This window comes from Tamandua tetradactyla, chromosome 5, assembly GCF_023851605.1.
Source record: "Tamandua tetradactyla isolate mTamTet1 chromosome 5, mTamTet1.pri, whole genome shotgun sequence".
Lineage (NCBI taxonomy): Eukaryota > Metazoa > Chordata > Mammalia > Pilosa > Myrmecophagidae > Tamandua > Tamandua tetradactyla.
In genome coordinates this window covers 158,588,971-158,607,127 of record NC_135331.1, presented here as the reverse complement: position 1 = coordinate 158,607,127, position 18,157 = coordinate 158,588,971, and the positions used below count along the sequence as shown (strand labels likewise).

The 18,157-nt window shown below is 37.2% G+C and overlaps 2 protein-coding genes, 1 long non-coding RNA gene and 1 other non-coding gene across 14 annotated transcripts in view; 2 read left to right on the top strand and 2 right to left on the bottom strand.

Moving 5' to 3' along the window:
• The window catches only part of LOC143684999 (uncharacterized), a 76,092-nt gene extending 72,097 nt beyond the window's left edge, over positions 1-3,995 (top strand). The window contains exon 4 of one of the 2 annotated variants that reach the window (XR_013176319.1): positions 3,542-3,995. This is a non-coding gene — a long non-coding RNA (uncharacterized LOC143684999). The remainder of the gene's footprint in view (positions 1-3,541) is intronic. The other variant, XR_013176318.1, reaches the window with a different exon arrangement.
• GRIK2 (glutamate ionotropic receptor kainate type subunit 2) overlaps positions 1-18,157 on the bottom strand; it is a 1,225,242-nt gene extending 1,207,085 nt beyond the window's left edge. For 6 of the 8 annotated variants that reach the window (XM_077162509.1, XM_077162494.1, XM_077162491.1 and 3 more), the window contains exons 1-2: positions 13,395-13,602; positions 3,425-3,608 (exon numbers count right to left, since the gene is read on the bottom strand). The gene's annotated coding sequence lies outside the window, so the exon portion shown is untranslated. Of the gene's footprint in view, positions 1-3,424; positions 3,609-13,394; positions 13,603-18,061 lie in introns of those variants that run through there. The other 2 variants (XM_077162495.1, XM_077162496.1) reach the window with 2 other exon arrangements.
• The window catches only part of ASCC3 (activating signal cointegrator 1 complex subunit 3), a 439,851-nt gene continuing 435,378 nt past the window's right edge, over positions 13,685-18,157 (top strand). For all 3 annotated transcript variants that reach the window (XM_077162486.1, XM_077162490.1, XM_077162489.1), the window contains exon 1: positions 13,685-13,971. The gene's annotated coding sequence lies outside the window, so the exon portion shown is untranslated. The remainder of the gene's footprint in view (positions 13,972-18,157) is intronic.
• On the bottom strand, positions 14,884-14,989 carry LOC143685363 (U6 spliceosomal RNA). Its single transcript, XR_013176606.1, has one exon. It is a non-coding gene; the product is annotated as a U6 spliceosomal RNA (small nuclear RNA).

The following is an 18,157-nucleotide window of genomic DNA, read 5'->3' as shown; positions in this document are numbered from 1 at the left end:
CTTCCTTCCTTCCTTCTATCCTTCCTTCCTTCTCTCTGTCTTTCTTTAAAAAAAAAAAAAAAAAAAAATCCAGAAAGCATCAATGAAAAGGACCAGATTTTGGACATACCAAAGACTTTTAAAGAAAAAAGATCCTTAGTATGCTCAAGTAGATAAAGGAAAACATGGAAAAAGAATTAGAGGAATCAGAAACAAAAATATAAGTTATCAGGGACTGGGGTTAGGGAATGGGTAGTTAAAGCTTACATTGTATAGTTTCTATTTGGGATAATAGAGAAATTTTGGTATGGTGGTAATGGTAGCCCAACATTGTGAATGTAATTAATACCTATGAATTATATATTTAAATTGGTTCAAAGGTGAAATTCTAAGTTGTATATATGCTACTAGAATAAAAATTAAACAGTAAAAAACCATAGGACTGTACAACACAAACAGAGAACCCCAATTTAAACTATGGACTAGATAATAGTAAACTATCATAATATTCTTTCATCAATTGTAACATATGTACCACAGAAATGCATGGCACTAATAATGGTGTGGGGTATTTTCTGCATGGTTTTTCTGTAAAACTACAACTTCTCTAATAAAAAAGAAATAAAAGGAAAAAATTTAATAATAAAAGGATAAATTGTGGGCATGGGGACAGGTAAGAGATGAAATCAGAGATGTAGGCAAATTGGGTAAGTCTTTGTATGCCACAGCTAAGGTGGCAAATCTGGTACTCCTGGTTCTCAAAGAAAGGGTTCTCAGAGAAGTAGCAACAGCATCACTTTGGACCTTTTTAGAAATGCAGACTTAGAGGATATATTCCAAAGCTTCAGAATTAAATTCTGCAGTTTAACAGGATTCCCAGGGGAATTGTATTAACATTTGAGACTCTTTTCTAGGGCTAGGCTGCTGTAGATTTTGAAAGATTTAAAGCAGAGAAGTGAGAAGGTAACATTTTCATTTCAGATCCATCAATTTGATGGTATTAAGAAAAACATTTATTTAACTGGGGGAAATTTTGAGGCAGAGACAAGTGACTGTATCAGTACTGGTAAAAGACTATGAGGACTCAAAGATGGTGGTAACAGAGATAGAAGAAAATGACACAGATTTTAGAAATATTTAGACCCGAATTTGATACATACTGATGCTGCTCACACCTAGGTTCTGTAATGGATCCACTTATTTGTGCTTCTATTTTTGACAGGAGCTCAGAATGAGATTCTTTCTGACTTTTTTTTTTTTTCTATTGAGGCACTATGAGAAGGCAGGATCCAAAAATAAGTATGAGATACAGTTCTGTCCCCAGATTTACAAAAGAAATGGATCCAAGAAACGTTACATGATCCTTAAGCCCTTCAATCAGATCAAGGACATAAAAAGTGTCAGGGAATGGGAAGGAAAAACTTCTTTGGAGAACTGGAACTGTGTTATGAGTATTCTCTGGGGAACAGATGTGGGCAGGTGCTAACTTCTAATCTCAGGTTTAATAAGGGGTTCTCCAAGAGGACCATGGTCGAACTTTGAGATGTGTTTCCTGTATTCAGAAGACTCAGAAGACTAGTGTTGGTCTGACACCTGATAAAGCTGAAGCAGGCTGTAGACTGGAATGTGTCTTCATCTCAGGAAATTGAGAAGCAGAGAGAATGGTTGACTACTTGGCAATGGAGCCAGAGGAGCACTGCAGCTTTAGGAATGAACTGCATTGCTAAAATTTATCACAGCAAGGGACACAGCCAGGAAGAAGACAGCTAAAATATGTCATCTTGGGTTCTGTAAAATAAAGCGGTCTGGAAGAGTAAGTCCTCATTAAAAATAAGGTCTAAGTGCATAGCCAGCTTTCCAGAGGCAAAAGGAAAAAAGCATCAGCAGAAAACTGCAGGAGTCAAGAGGGTCTAGTTGGGAAACTTCAGAGGGTCCTCAAAAGTTTCCTCCAAGATAAATAATCTGTTTAATCATCTGATCTTCCAAGAACCCCAGCCTTTAGACCCATGAGGAGAATCACCAGGCTTTTCAGTCAAGTAAGAACTTTCCTACACCTTCTGACCTCCCTTTGTTCCCTAACCCTTAAGGGGCATCTGTGGCTTTGGAAATGGCAAGGTTAAGTGGGAGAAAGGAGAGAGCAGAGGGCCTTCTTCAATTCTTTGCTTCAGGCTTTCAGTCCCAAGCAAACTTAAGCTGTGGGACAGGAGAAGAATTAATACCAAATCTATACCTGAATTATAATTATTACAAAGTACTGAATAGTTTAATTACTGAATTGTGATAGTGTTAGTGATCTGAAATGACTATGGAAAGTTCTATTAATTAAAAGTAAGCACCTTTGGGTGCAAAGGTCATTCAGTGGCAGAATGCTCCCCTTTCATGTGGGAGAATCGGATTTGATTCCTGGACCATGTGTCAAAAAAAATAAAGATAAAAGTAAACACCTTCAATTCCTGAAGTACGCCTAATCCAAAAAAAAATTAAAATAAATAAACAAAAAAAAAAAAAAAAAAAGAAAAAGCAAGCATCTTCACATGCAATAAAATAAAAAGAGAAAAAAAGGAAAGGAAAGCCATAGATCCCACCACAAAAACTACTCAAGAGCAGGAGTGGGAGTGGGGGGATCACCACCACCCCAATACAATTTAATCAGAAAAAAAATTGTTTCATTTTGGTTAGGTCATAAACTATGCTATCTCAAGGTCCAGATTAAATTTAAATATTTAGTAAAGATTATTCTTTAAAATATCACTCTTTGAACTTGTAACAATTTGGAGTTGAGTTTGTTCATTTTGTTGGAATATTGATAAACAGAAAAAGATGGAATTTTGGGACAGATGTCAGTCATGGGCATTAGTATCCCCTACTCACGTCTGGAGAAGTCAGTCTCAACATATAAGCTTGTTATTGCCAGGATATATTGTTTACTTCCAGAGACAGAAACTATGAGAGGATATTATACTATTTATGCTTTCATAAAAGGAAACACTATAATTAGTTCTACATATACAATAAAAATATTGTTGCTTAATCTTCTCCTGTTATATACATACATACATACATATATATATATATATATATAAAGTTTTTGTATCTTTGTGAAAGTTTAATAGGAAAAATTCTCCCACAGACCACATATGCCAGCATTTATTTTGTAAAAATTCCACTTTAGTAGTTGTCAAAGAATCAGGTCTGTTCAGAGTTAACTAAATCTGAACCTTTATGTTCAGGCAAGGAAAATATTTTCTCCTTGTTCAGTAATTGACTGCCCAGGTTTTAAAATTTAAAATGGGATCCTGTGAAATCGTATCACATTCTTAAAGAAGAACTTATTTTTAAGCAACTTTGAATATATATTTTGCACACTACTATACCCAAATTATTTATCTTTCCTCAGTTTCTATCTTCCTTCTGCATAATAACATAATAAACAACAAGCACAGACCTGTAGCCAAAGTGAACTCCTTCTCCTGATCTAGAAGAGACTAAAATCTTAGAGGATACACCATTTAATAAACAGAAATAGAAGGTAATCCTTGGCTTCTTTGTCATCCATCTCCAGGTCAAGTCCCTCCTTGGAAAATTCCACATGCTGCCGAAAGAAGGGGCTCTTGTATCCAGTGCAGAAGCTGAAAGTGATAGAGAAGATAAATATACTATTTCGGACACTGATAAACTATGCCACAATTGGCAAACTCATTTCCATAGTAAGAAAGTTCAGGTTAGAGGATAGGGAAAGTGGTCCTGAACAGTCTCTTCCAGCTGGATGGCAGTTTCCCTAAACCTCAAATAACTCAACCTCCCACAGCATCAATTTCTTTATATACAAAATCTGGATAATAAAGCCTCATGGAGTTCCTGTGAGAAGTGCTTAGCACAGTGCCTGACTACTGTGAGATGTGTGGGCAGTATATGTTTGCTATCCTGTCAGCTGACACATAGTACGTGCTGAATATATATCCATTGAATGAATGAATGAACTTTCAAATCATCCTACAAAGCTAGCTAAATATAACTTTCAGTCTAAGCCTCTGAAATCAGAATATTGTATCTAACTTGAACCTTCCCTTCTTTTCTGAACTATAATTTTCTTGACTTCAACTGTCCAAGTTCTGTTGGACGTGCCAGCTAGCATTCAGACTCCAGAGCATTCATCACATTTAAGTCAGGTATCTCTGTTATATCTTAAACAAAACTTGCATCTTATATATAAACTGGGAAGAGCTCTAAAACCTACTGACATAGTAATGAAAATTATTTACAGTGAAAATTTGACTTTAATAGTTAAGTAACACCTTCACCTTTAAATATTTTAATTTCATTTAAAATTATAATGTATTAGTTATTCAGTTATGATGACTTTTCAATACATTTATTTAAAGAAAGAATTTGAAAAAATTAGGAACATGTTTTGACAGCTTCACTGTTTTTTTATGTAATCCTTGGGTAAACTCCCAAACTCATGTTCTTTTAGGGGACTCTTGTACACTTGTCCAATCTCCAAGCCTCAAGATCACTGAAGTGTAGCTACTTAACCTTGTTTTTTAATGCATTGTTGGCCCTGGTATTACAGTCTCTTGGACAACTCTCAATTTTATTTTGTAGCTACATCCAAACTTTAAGACTAATATTGCAGGTCAGTAAACTTGGTAAAATCTTCATATTTATATATATTAGACAATTAGGGGAAAATAAATTGTTAATATTCCCAATCTAATCTTAATTCTCTTGTCAAATAGGGTAAGATGCTTCATCATCATTTAGACTTTTAAAAAAAGTTGTGAAATTAATCATTAAGGGAAAAAAAAACTTTGAAGAAACTTGGAAAAAACAATTTATTGGATTTAGAAGCAAAAATTTATCCAGATAGAGAAGTAAATTTGGGGTTTTCAAAGTTTGTTTGAGTGAGAAAAAAAAAAAAAAAGACCCAGCAAATTACATTTCCTGTCATTTTGGAATTACCAAGCTGTACTATAATGGTACAAGATGGAGGTTATGTGATCTTGCCTACCCTTAAGGGATGCAAAACCTGCTTTGAAATCTAAAGATCAGTGACATCTCTAATGTATATAAATATATAATTAAAACCTGTTCCACACTTTATATGAGGTTATCCCACAGGAAAAGACTTTTAAAATAGAGGGTGGAAAATATCTTTCAAGTATCAACAAGCCTCACAAATTAAGGTCAGAATGGTAACAGCATGGTATAATGTTGAGTGACATATTGTGAGCATTATTCAGGGTTCCCCAGGGAAATAGGACAAACAGGATATGTGTGTGTAATATATACACATACATATATTTAATAAAGATATTGTTCATGCAACTATGGGAATAGGCAAGTTCAAATTCCATGGGGCAGGCTGCAAGTTGGGAACCCTGATGAAGACCTCAATGAATTCTCCAGGAGACGCTTGGCTGGCTGAAGTAGGGATAGAAATTGAAATTCTTCTGACTGCTGAAATAATCAGTTTCCCTTTAAGGCCTTCAACTGATTGGATGAAACTTTTCTCATTGCGGGAGGCAATCTCCTTTATTGACTGTAGATGGACTCAGCCAGAGATTCTCAACTGTTTAATGACTTAAATATAGGAAATATCCTCATAGTAACAATCAGGTCAGTGCTTTCTTGACCAAATAAGTGAACACCATAACCTAGCCAAGTCGACACATGAACTTAACCATCACACTATATGATTTCATTTACATGAAGTTCAAAATCAGCAATACTAGTCTATGCTGAAAGAAGGCAGAAGAGTGACTCCTTCGCGGTGGCTGGGGTGGGGGGATGGGATGATTGGTAGGGACCATAACAGTATTGGAAATGTTGTATATCTTGATCCGAGTGTTGATTACGTGAAGCGGTGTGGTACTTAAGATTTGTACAGTTCGGTACACCTCAATTTTAAAGAAGCTACAAATAAGGTCTTGATTATATAATAAAGAAAACATTGAATAGGAAAGGAAAAAAATCGATTTTTTAACAAATACTTAGTACCTACCATGCGTCAGGCATTCTGCTAGTACTTCAGGATACAGCATAGATCAGCAAATAGATATGAAGCCTGCTCACAAACTACTGAGTCAGGAACCAACTTTCCCAACCACTTCTAGCCATTTAGGTACCACTAGCAATGTCTTAGAGTTTAAAAATTCAACATATGTTTATTTTCTATAATCAATCTTACAAATAAACCTATCATGGTTTTGCACATGAAAGGCTTTATAAATCAATTCTATTGTTTCTTTTTTTGTTTTTTTGTTTGTTTTTTAAAAAAATTTATTAATTAAAATCTACCTTTTCTTATATAGCCAATTCAAGTTCTGCTTTGTCCAGAAAGACTTTTAATCTTCTGCAGTCAACAGTGGCCTATCTTTACTTGGACTACTCTGGCACTCATAATTCAATTCAGCACTCAGTGTACCCTAACTGTAATTTCTCTAAGTTCCTTGAGAATAGAGATCATATCACAGTTTTCCTTGGAAAGTTTCACAATGAGTAGCAAATTGTGGGTTACCTGATACAGGCTTAATTACTTCTTGAGGGTAGAGTGAATGAAAATCAAAGCATTCTTTTATTTATTTTATTTTTTTTCTTCTAAGGTTTAATAATTCAGTTTTCACATTAAAAAACCAAAGCATTCTTAAGAATAGTTTAAAACTCAGCAAAAAGTAATGTTTAACATAATTAAAAACCAGCATTTTATTTTTGTCACTTTCTACTACACACTTTTTATGTGCTTGAAGGAGGAAGTTATTCTTGCCATTCCCTTTTGTTCTCTGTGGCTCAGTTTTGACAAGATATGAAGAGAGCCTTTCCTCATCTGTTTATGACCAGTATGTTTGCTTTGAGAAGCAGCAGCATCCTCGATGAAATATTTATTTGCAAATATCTCTTTATCTTTTTTGGTAAGAAAACTTCTGAATTTTAGGTGAATGAACAGATGCCTAAAATAAAGACTACATTTCCCAGCTTCCTTTGCAACTAAGTATGGCCATATGACTAAAGTCTGTAAATAGATGGTGACCAGTAGTGACAGGTGAACTTTTAGCTCATGCTCAGAAAAAAGTATCCTTTTTGCTTCCTTTTCCCTTAGACTGCTCTTTGGAATATGGTCATGTTTGTGTGTCATCTTGGTCTTTTAGATAAGAATGAATGGTAGAATAACAGAGTAATAAGAGAGAAAGTGCCTGGGTCACTAGATGACCAAATAGAAAAAGCAACTATATATATATATATATATTTTTTTTTTTTTACCACAAGTACATGGAATCTGGAAAAGGGCATGAGATTTTCTTGGTTTGTCTGGGTTAGTGTGATGCCCCAATATATCCCAGAGTGATTTGAGCAGTGAATAAAGAAGTATTTGCAAAATCCCCTTGGGAGACTGGGGAGAAAGGAATAAATAGTCAACTTCCCCACTTGGAGAATTTCTGATATTCTCGCAAGCAGTGGGGACAATCAAATTAATAAACTGAACCCTTGATCTTGGGGTTTGCCCCTACAAAACTTATTTCTACAAAGGAGAGGCTAGGCCTACCTAAAATTGGGCCTAAGAGTCACCCCTAGAAAGCCTCTTTTTTTTTTTTATTAATTTAAAAAAAAAAACTAACACAACATTTAGAAATCATTCCATTCTACATATGCAATCAGTAATTCTTAATATCATCACATAGATGTATGATCATCATTTCTTAGTACATTTGCATCGATTTAGAAAAAGAAATAGCAAGACAACAGAAAAAGAAATAAAATGATAATATAGAGAAAAAAATAAAATAAAAAATACAAAAAATATATTAAAAAAATAAAGAAAACTATAGCTCAGATGCAGCTTCATTCAGTGTTTTAACATAATTACATTACAATTAGGTAGTATTGTGCTGTCCATTTTTGAGTTTTTGTATCCAATCCTGTTGCACAGTCTGTATCCCTTCAGCTCCAATTACCCATTATCTTACCCTATTTCTAACTCCTGATGGTCTCTGTTACCAATGACATAACCAAGTTTATTCTCTAATGTCGGTTCACATCAGTGGGACCATACAGTATTTGTCCTTTAGTTTTTGGCTAGTCTCACTCAGCATAATGTTCTCTAGGTCCATCCATGTTATTACATGCTTCATAAGTTTATTCCGTCTTAAAGCTGCATAATATTCCATCGTATGTATATACCACAGTTTGTTTAGCCACTCGTCTGTTGATGGACATTTTGGCTGTTTCCATCTCTTTGCAATTGTAAATAATGCTGCTATAAACATTGGTGTGCAAATGTCCGTTTGTGTCTTTGCCCTTAAGTCCTTTGAGTAGAGTAACTATATTATTATATTGAGTAACTATATTATTATAGGATTATCCAGCACCACCCTGTGTGTGCCAGGCAAATGTTACTGTTTAAGCTACTGTTATCTGGGGGCTCATTATATTGAGCCTAACCAATATCATAATTTATCCATTGGGGAGATCATAGAAGGCGAACAATTGGCAAGGAATGATTCTTCCCTTCCCACACAGAGCTTTAAGGAACAAAAATATTTCAACCCCAAACTTTGAGAGAATTATTTGCTTGTATAAAAAAATTCAAATCTAGCTTCTAATATCAAAAGACCTCTAATCACAGTTTTGAAGCTAATTACCCCAATTTTCTTTCCTTCAAGGTCCATTTGCCCACACAAATGCATTATCAGATATACAGCCAATGAGAACTTGTGACTTGTAGTTTTCATGATTACCTTACCTGTTTACATTAACTTTGCGTGATTTTACTTTTTAAAACTTAACCTATGCTTGCCTCCTTGAATATAGGCTTTTGTTTGCATTTCGTAGTATTTTATGAAAATTTAATATAGTTCACTGTCTTGTAGGAAGTAGATAAAAAATTCATGCACTGGAATTTCAAGACTGGCAAATGAAACATACCTTTCAGAACATATATTCAACTTTCAAATTTTTATAGATATTCATTCCTCAATACTTTAAAATTTTTCTTCATTTTCAAGCATTAGCCACTTCTTCCCTTCTGTCTCACAGAAAAAGTCCTTCTACCAAAGTGAAGAATAGCTTCACCTGTGCTCTTTAGCACATCCTTCTCCACCTTTACCTCATGGTTTCCTTGCCACTTTCTTGCAGCGTTTGTCTTTTCTTCATTTAACAATATCTCAGTTTTTTCTATCCTAAAAACAAGCTCATAGGCAAAAGTCTTTTTCTGGGCCCTGATATTTCCTCTGTATTGCCCTCCTTACCTCTTTAATTTATTTAACAAAAACAATTACCATTACTGTTTGAATTTTCTCACTTACTCTCTTACATGTAATCTGATTTCATCTCTATCTTTTGCTTCCAACTATCAATTACCTAACTTTCACCATTCTTTCTCCTCCTTTGCTGTACAAATTGTACATCTACAATTTTAGATGCAGTAGATATGTATTGTTTTTTAACCCTCTACTGGTAATTTTTCCCCCCTCAATTTCCTTTGAGTAACTACCCACTCTTCCTTTTATCTTTGCACTATTATATTTACTATAAATTCATTTTTTTTAAATATCCACTATCTTACCACAAATACCTTGCTTCTGGTATCTTCCTTCTTCTTGCACCAAGCTACGCTGCTTGCTCTCTAAGCTTCTGTGTAGCCATCTTCTTGGGATATTTGCCTTTTTCTAGGGTTGGTATACCTTTTCTTGAATCCCATATTTTCCTTTTAGTTTTTGCCCTTGATTTGGTGAAGTATATGGTAATTTCTTATGAAAACATCATATGGGAGGAAAACCTTCCACACCTGTGCCAGTTTGAAAGGATGTATGTATCCTAGAAAAGCCATGTTTTAATTCTAATCCCATTTTGTAAAGGTAGCCATTTCTTCTAATCCCTATTCGGTTACTGTATGTTGGAAACTTTAATTAGATTATCTCCCTGGAGATGTGATCAGTCAAGAGTGGTTGTTAAACTTGATTAGGTGGAGATGTGTCTCCACCCATTCTAGGTGGGCCTTAATTAGTTTACTGGAATCCTGTAAAAGGGGAAACATTTTGGAGAAAGTGGGAGATTTGAAGAGAGCAGAGGATAACAGAACACTGCAGAATGACATAGCCATGAGAAACAGAGAGTTCATCAGTCAGCATCCTTTGGAGATGAAGAAGGAAAATCCGTCCCAGAGAGCTTCATGAAATAGGAAGCCAGGAGAGAAAGTAGCAGATGATGCCGCACTCGCCATGTGCCTCTCCAGATTAGAGAGAAACCCTGACTGCGTTTGCGTGTACCTTTCCACTTGAGAGAGAAACCCTGAACTTCATCAACCTTCTTGAATCAAGGTATGTCTCCCTGGATGCCTTAGATTGGACATTTCTATAGACTTAATTGGGACATTTTCTCAGCTTTAGAACTGTTAATTAGCAAGTCTGAAAATATCTGTATTTTGCTCTCATAGATAATGTATAATTTCACTGAGAATAGAATTTGACTTAAAATATCTATCATTAAAACTTTGAAATATTGTGTCATTGTCTTCTAGTTTTCAGGTCTCCTTCTATGACTGATGTTTATTTGTTTGCTAATAACATTTTTTCCATGTTAAGAAACATTTGGGACTTACCATTTGTTCTAGCTGGAATGCAACACACCAGAGATGGATTGGCTTTCAATAAAAGGGGATTTATTTAGTTGACATATAGTTCTTCAGAGGAAAGGCAGCTAACTTTCAACTGAGGTTCTTTCTTACATGGGAAGGCACAGGGCGATCTCGGCAGGCCTTCTCTCTAGGCCTCTGGGTTCCAACATCTTTCCCCTGGGTGATTCCTTTCTGCATCTCCAAAGGCCTGGGCTGAGTTGCGATTGCTGAGATGAAGTATGCTCAACTGCTTGGGCTGTGCTACATTGAGTCTCTCATTTAAGCATCAGCCAATTAAATCAAACATCATTCATTGCAGCAGGCATACCTCCTAGCCGACTGCAGATATAATCAATATCGATGAGATAAACATGCCATAGGCTCATGTCCACAGCAATAGAACACCTTCGCCTAGCCAAGCTGAAACCTGAATCTAACTAACACACCATTATTATTCATAATTTTTATTATTGGTAATACATAATAATGATTCTAAGTATGAATATTTTTAAAATCCATTATTCTGCTACCCTGTGAGTTTATTGAGTCTGAAAAATTTTCTTCTTTCTTTTAGAAAAATATTTTATGATTAAAAAATAATGATTTTTTCATTTCCTGTTTTTTTTTTTTTTTTTAATCTTCTCCTCTACTAGTTGGATCGGCTGTCCATGATTCTTATCTTTTCTCTTATATTTTCCGTCTATATCTTAGTATGCTATGCCTGGGGACTAAAAAGAGGACAAAGCAGTTTTTCGAGTTCAGTGAAGTATATTTCCTTATAGATCAGTGCAGTCTAACAGAACTATGATGTGAGCCAGCTATGTAATTTAAATTTTGTAGCAGTCACATTAAAAAAGTAAAACCAAACAGGTGAAATTAATTTTAATAATGTATTTTATTTGACCCATATATCCCAAATATTCTTTCAACATATTTTACATTCACTTTTTCATACTAAGTCTTCAAAATCTGGGGTGTATTTTGTATTTATAACACATCTCAGTTTGGACCAGCCACATTTCATGTGTGGGTCAGGACAGTTCTGGGCCTAGTCTATTTTCTCTCCTTAAAGCCTCTCAAACTCTGATGGGAATGAGCTTCTAGTACGTCATCTGTGTTCCTAGTACTTATTAACACACCACATTAAATGTGCTCTCCTTGCAGTATTTATTTTTTGTTGCATCTGCTCTCATGAGCTAACTTGTAAACTCTCTGAAGGCAGTTAATACATACTCATGGTATATAACTTTAACAAAACCACCAACTAATTCCTATCTGGATGTATGATTCCCTTACAACAAGTCCCTTTTAAGTGGCCATTCAGAGTGTACTGGAAGTCAAATCCAGTGGCCTGGGCATCCACACATTATTCTTTGGCTAGAACTAGAAGTAGGTTCTTCTTCAGGAACTGAAATGTCTCCCTGACATTTACATCTCTTGGGACCACATGAAATAAGTCTACTTCACAAGTTGAGTCTTCACATCTTTGAAGACAGTCCCAGTAGCTTTCTCTTTTCTAGGCTAATCTTTCCAAGTTTTGTCAATACTTCTTTACTTGTCATCGTTTTAAGCAGTCTTCATTTTACTCTTTTCTGAAATAATCCCTTGTTTTAGGTCTTCTTAAAGTGCTCAGTCTTGAACTGAACAGTCCTTCAAATGTGGTCTGGCCAGTGGAGAGCTACAATTGGCTGTCTCCATAAAACGCAGTTCTACCAGGTGTAGAACTCCTGGTAGAATCTGCACAGGTCACTTGGATCAACTCAGATCTACCCTCTTTGATAAAGTTTTTGGCAAAAATCCTAAGAGCTGTTTTGGGAACAGCTGTTTGTGCCTCCAGCTATCAAAGAGGGATTGCACTCCACTGAACTCAGCAGAGCCAGCATTTCACAGATCCATATTAAAACAGATTTAATATGAGATTTCTGGGAACTCTGGCAAGGCTGCTTATGGAGATAGTTAGGTGAACTGCATGAAATTGCCATTTATATAGGTAAAAAGTGGGTGAATATTGGCAATTTCATATGGTTCAACCTAATATTTGGGGGTAGGGATTCACCGGAGGGTAAGGGAACCTTTAGGGCCCCTGAGTTTCCCACTGTGTGTGCAGCTCCTGGGCAGCTTTCACAGTGTTAGAAGAGAAAAATCTCCGCAGGTCACTTGGATCAACTCAGATCTACCCTTTTTGATAAAGTTTTTGGCAAAAATCCTAAGAGCTGTTTTGGGAACAGCTGTTTGTGCCTCCAGATATCAGAGAGGGATTGCACTCCACTGAATTCAGCAGAGTCAGATTTCACAGATCCATGATGAGTTGACTGACACAGCTTTGGCGGAAGGGAAGGGCAGGAAAGGAGAAGGTATGCATTTGGGGCAAATTATTTTATAGAAAGCGGGGTGTGGGGTGGGGTGGTTGGAAAAGAAGAGCTACCACACATTATTGATTCATACCATCTTCACATCCCAGGATATTAGTCCAGAACTCTACACATACACAGCACAGTTCTTCAGGTTGGTTCACTTTTCTTAATATCATCCTTCCGTCTTTTCAATTGAGCCAGGCTTTTTTGGAAAGGGGAGTTATGATGGGGGGTGGAGGTAAGGGGTGTCTTCCGATGAAGGGACTGTTCCTCGAAGTTTTTAGAGGAACTAAATTGAGAATACAGAAAGCTTAAGGAAAGCAGGACTTGAGACCAGGGAACACTGTAAAGTGTCCAGCAGCCGAGGGGCTCTAGCTGGCGATGACGGTGACACACTTCATTCTTTCCACAGCACATTCATTCATACTCACTGCTCTTTTCTCCTTTACCTTTAATAGGAATTACTTCCTCTACGTTCTCAGGTTGTGGAGAAGAGCTGGATGAAGAGATATCGGGCTTAATTAACTTCAGGGAAGGACTCCGAAGGCCTGAGTCAGCAGGTACCCAGCCTGGGAACGGCCGCCGCACCACTGAGGCTCGGAAGAGCGCGCATCGGGCTCGCGCTCCCGGGCCGAGTCTTCCTGCTTCCTCTCAGCAAAGCCCGTGAGCGCGGGGGGCGGGCCGATGGCGCACGCGCAAGGGCGGACGGTGGGAGGGAGGAGGGAGTCGACGTGCCGACGTTAGCGAGACGTTAAGGCCCGCGCTGGTCTCGCCAGGTCCCGCTCTACTCGGCTCTGAGGGTCTGTCCGAGGTCTGGCAGCCCTCGCGCGTGGCGAAGTTCGATTGGGAGCGACTCCAGTAGTTCTGGCGCTGGGTGCGGACGAGGGCGTGGCGTTGCGGCTGGCATCCTTGGCCCTGCCCTCGCTCCCCACCCAGCGTGGAAAGTAAAAATAAAACCGAAAGAGAGGGAGGCGCGGAGGCAGAAGCGGAATGAGGGATGAGAAGCGCGTGAACCGACGCCGAGAGGTGAGGAGGTGGAGGTGGGGGCGGCGAAGGCGCCGCGGCCCGGGGAGGCGAGGTGGGGACTAGGGCTGCTGGGCGGACGCCGGGGCCCGGGGAGCCCCTCAGACGATTCTTGTTGTGCCCCAAGGGCAGAACGCCGAGCTGTCATCCTCGGGGACTGAGAATGTGTGCGGGATCTTTGATCCGTCCCTCCCCTCTCGGAGTTTGTCAGTGGGGGTGGGGAGAAAAAAATGGACTCGAGTCACATAATGCCCAGGTGTTAGGCTCCGACGTGACCAGATCGGCATTTTTATTTTTATTCTTTTGCCTGTGCGTGGATAATTTGTTCTTGTCAGTTTGCTCCCTTACAAAGTAATGGTAACTTTTTTATTTTCTCATTTTGACTTTGGTAGAGAAATCTGCTTTCTTATAATTTTTTGTCCCAAAACTTAAAAGTAAATAGACTAGTTAGGCAGTTAAGTATAGTGGATTGCGGGTGAATTTACCAATCGAGGAGCCTATAATGCCATCTTGAAATAAATCAGTGTGTATGTATGCACGGAGGAGATGTGGGTACGTGGACAACTGTTTTAAGTAGTTTTTTATAAATTAATTTATCCAGTGAATGCGTTGTGTTCATGTGTTTTGCTACTGTTCGGTTTAAAAGAAGCCTGATTGTAGTAGCAGTCAAAAAGCTTGATATGAATGCTATCACATATGCAATTCAAACTACTAAATCATACTTTCTCTCTTTCCTTCCCTAAATTAGGTTAGATTGAATAGCTGATTTCCTTCACCAGGTTTCGTGTTTCATGGAGTAAAATCATTATCTCATTTTTAAAGTGAAATCCCAACTTTTGATTCTAGTCTGGACTGTCGTCCTGTTCATATTGTTTCTTTTATTTAAAATTATTTATTTATTTTTCTTTCTTTTTTTTGAATATGGAACGCTTCACGAATTTTTGTGTCATCCTTGCTCAGGGGGCATGCTAATCTTCTCTGTATGTTCCAGTTTTAGTATATGAGCTGGGGAAGCAAGCACATTTCTTTTATTTTTTAATGATAGTTATTATACTAGTCTTTCATGAGGAAAATGCTTACAGACTCCAGTTAAGTGTAGGCAGCATAATCTTATTTGTGTGAGGGAATTAATTTTTCATGGCTTAGTCTTCTTGATCCTTGCTGAACATTTTTCATTTGTTATTCACTTGTGCAGTAATTCCTTCCTTCTTCTATTCATTCATCCTATCATATGTACCAATCACTGTACTGGGCCTAGAAGATCAAGAGAGATATAGTCTCTGACCTTGTGAGCTTTTAGTAGTCCACCTTCCCCCTTTTAAGAGATAATCTTGACTAAGATTCCTCTTCATGCTGTGAACTCTAGTTGACCAAAGCAAGGATTTTTAGAAGAATAATTATTGTAAATGGTATAGAAAGAGGAACAGATCACCTACTTGAACAGCAGACGTAATTTTATCTTTGATCAAGAAGGTAATAATATATGTGGCAGTGGTTGGACAGTTATGAAAAGCAAGTTTTTCCTTTTGCAAAGTTAAAAGTTCACAATTATTTTTCCTTTACTCTGGTCTATTTGAACCCTTGTGTGTTAATGATTAGTAATTCATATAAGAATTCTATTCACAAACCACATTCATCAGGAACATGTGTGGTACTTGTTGACTGAAGTAAACTTATCCTGGATAACTTCCATGGGGAGGTAGTTAGCATAAACCTTTTAAGTACAAAATATATGGCATAGTTTTCATCTATGAGAAAATGTCTACTCAAAATTGAAATTTTAGCAAACACAGATATTTACAGAAACAAAAAGGGCATAATTACTAAGGGGAAATGAGTAAAATAGCTACTAGGTGTCTAGCAACCATCAGGAGACAGGCATTACCTCCATAATACTGTAAAATTATTGAAAGTAAGAGCCAGACATAATGCCTAACACATAGGAGATGGGTGCTAAATGTTCATTCAGCATGTACCACCTCATTTAAATCTTCCATTTATTTGCATGTTGAGAAAGTGAATATGAGGAATCTGTGGATTGTTCAGTTGCATTTTTCTCTTATCTGTTTGCTGTTATAATTTATTTTACAAAATCTTGGTAATTTAGTTGTTTTAACTTATTTCATAAACTCTCTAACTCTGTGATTCAGAGTTTATACAATTTAATTCACGTTTGAATATTCTGATTGAATCATATTTTCCAGCCCAAAAAGGGCACTAGAAATCACTCTTTAAACCCTGTTTGTTTTATTGATCAGGAAATTGATACCCAAAGAAGTTAGCTGATTTTTGCTGTCAAACTGAGCAAACCTGGCATCTGAACTGTTATCTTTATTTTTATTCTACCTCTTACTACTACATCTGTCTGCCTTTCTTTATTGTTTTTTTTTAATAGAATAGATTAACTCTTGGAAACATTTATAAATTGATAGATTCCCATTTATCTTCTTGGTTTTAGTAAGTTTTGGCTAGTCTCTCACTTCTGTGATATTCACTCTTCAAAGAGAATTCTTTGGAATAGCGTTCATTATCAAAGGTTTGTACTGATGTGGAAAATTAGAGTAGAATGTGAACAGGTGCATAATAAAAAAACCTGGTAATACGTAAAAAAATTTATGGTTAACTGTAAGCATTCTCAAGGTATGCTTTAACAAGATAATTGCTGGGAAATAGTTATATTTGAAGAAGAGAAAGTTCACATTTAGTTATTTGATGATTAAACCAAAAGCTGCCAAATTACTCACTCAGAATTTCTTGGGACAGTGTTTGGAAATGTGTATTTTAAAGAAACTTCCCAACTGATTGCAATGTGAACAATTCGTATGGTTGGGAAATCTCTTAATTTAAACCGTATGAATTCATGAATATCTTTGTTTTGGATAATATCTGTTCCACAAAACCAAAACTTCAAAAGAAGAAAAGTAATTTTTCTCAGGATATTACAGTAGTCAGGCAAGCAACTGCTAATATTTTCACTGTGTCAAAGACTTGCTGGGACATTTTGAACATTGAGGTGGAAAGCCTGCCCTTTGCCTTCAGGGCAAACTTACCCTCTCCAAGTGCATGGGTGGGTCTGCTCTCCTGGCTCGAAATTTCTAGAGCTCAAATCTTTGCTTCCGTGGTTCTGCCTTTGAAATAATTTTTCCTTCAATTTGTCCCTTTTCTGTCCTTTTAGTCCAGACTGGCAGTGGTTCTGTTTATACAAATCTCGCAAGAATCTGTACAGTAGATGTGGATCACATTTATCTGATGATAGGACCTTCCATAAATCCTTTCTGGATAACTCCATTTCCAAGTCTGGATTTTTCTGAAATGGCTGACTGGTTCCATATTTGGGTAAATCCTTACGTGAGGCACTGTTTTCTGGGGTCTCCTGTTCTAGAAGCCCAGAATTTTTTAGACCATCTGTTTCAGGTTTCTTTGTACCCAAGAGTTCAGTTCTCAGCTTATCTCTTTCCTGTCTCATTTTCTATAAGCTTCAAGGCTGCATTTTCCATATTCAGTTTAGAAATCTCTTCTGCTAAATATCCCAGCTCATCACACTCAGATTCTGCCCTTCATCCAATACCAGCACTTAATTTTGCCAAGTTTTCTGCCACTTTAAAATAAGGGTTGCCTTCCTTATAGTTTGCAATACCACCTGCATCATTGCTTTCTTAGACCTCATTGGAAGCACCTTTAGCATCCATATTTCTACCAACAGTCTCTTAAATCATTCTAGACCTTTCTTTTCAGGCATATCACAGTTCTTCAAGAATCTTCTCCTTATCCATGTAAAAAGCTGTTCCAGTGTGTTTGGTATTTGCAAACCACAGCACCCCACTTCTCTCATACCAAAATCTGTTTTAGTTTACCAATGTTAGATATGTTATATACCAGATGCAATAAACCAGAAATGGATTGGCTCTTTTTTTTTTGTATGGGCAGGCACCGGAAAACGAACCCAGGTCTCTGGCATGACAGGTGAAAACTCGGCCTGCTGAGCCACTGTGGCCCACCCTGGATTGGCTTTCATAAAGTGTACTTGTTAAGTTACAAATTTACAGTTCTGAGGCCACGAAAATGTCCAAACTAAGGCATCAGAAAAGCATACCTTCATTCATGAAAGGCTGATTCCATCTGGAACACTTCTGTCAGCTGGGAAGGCATATCTCCATAAGTCTCTGTCAGCTCTGAGCTTTTTCCAAGA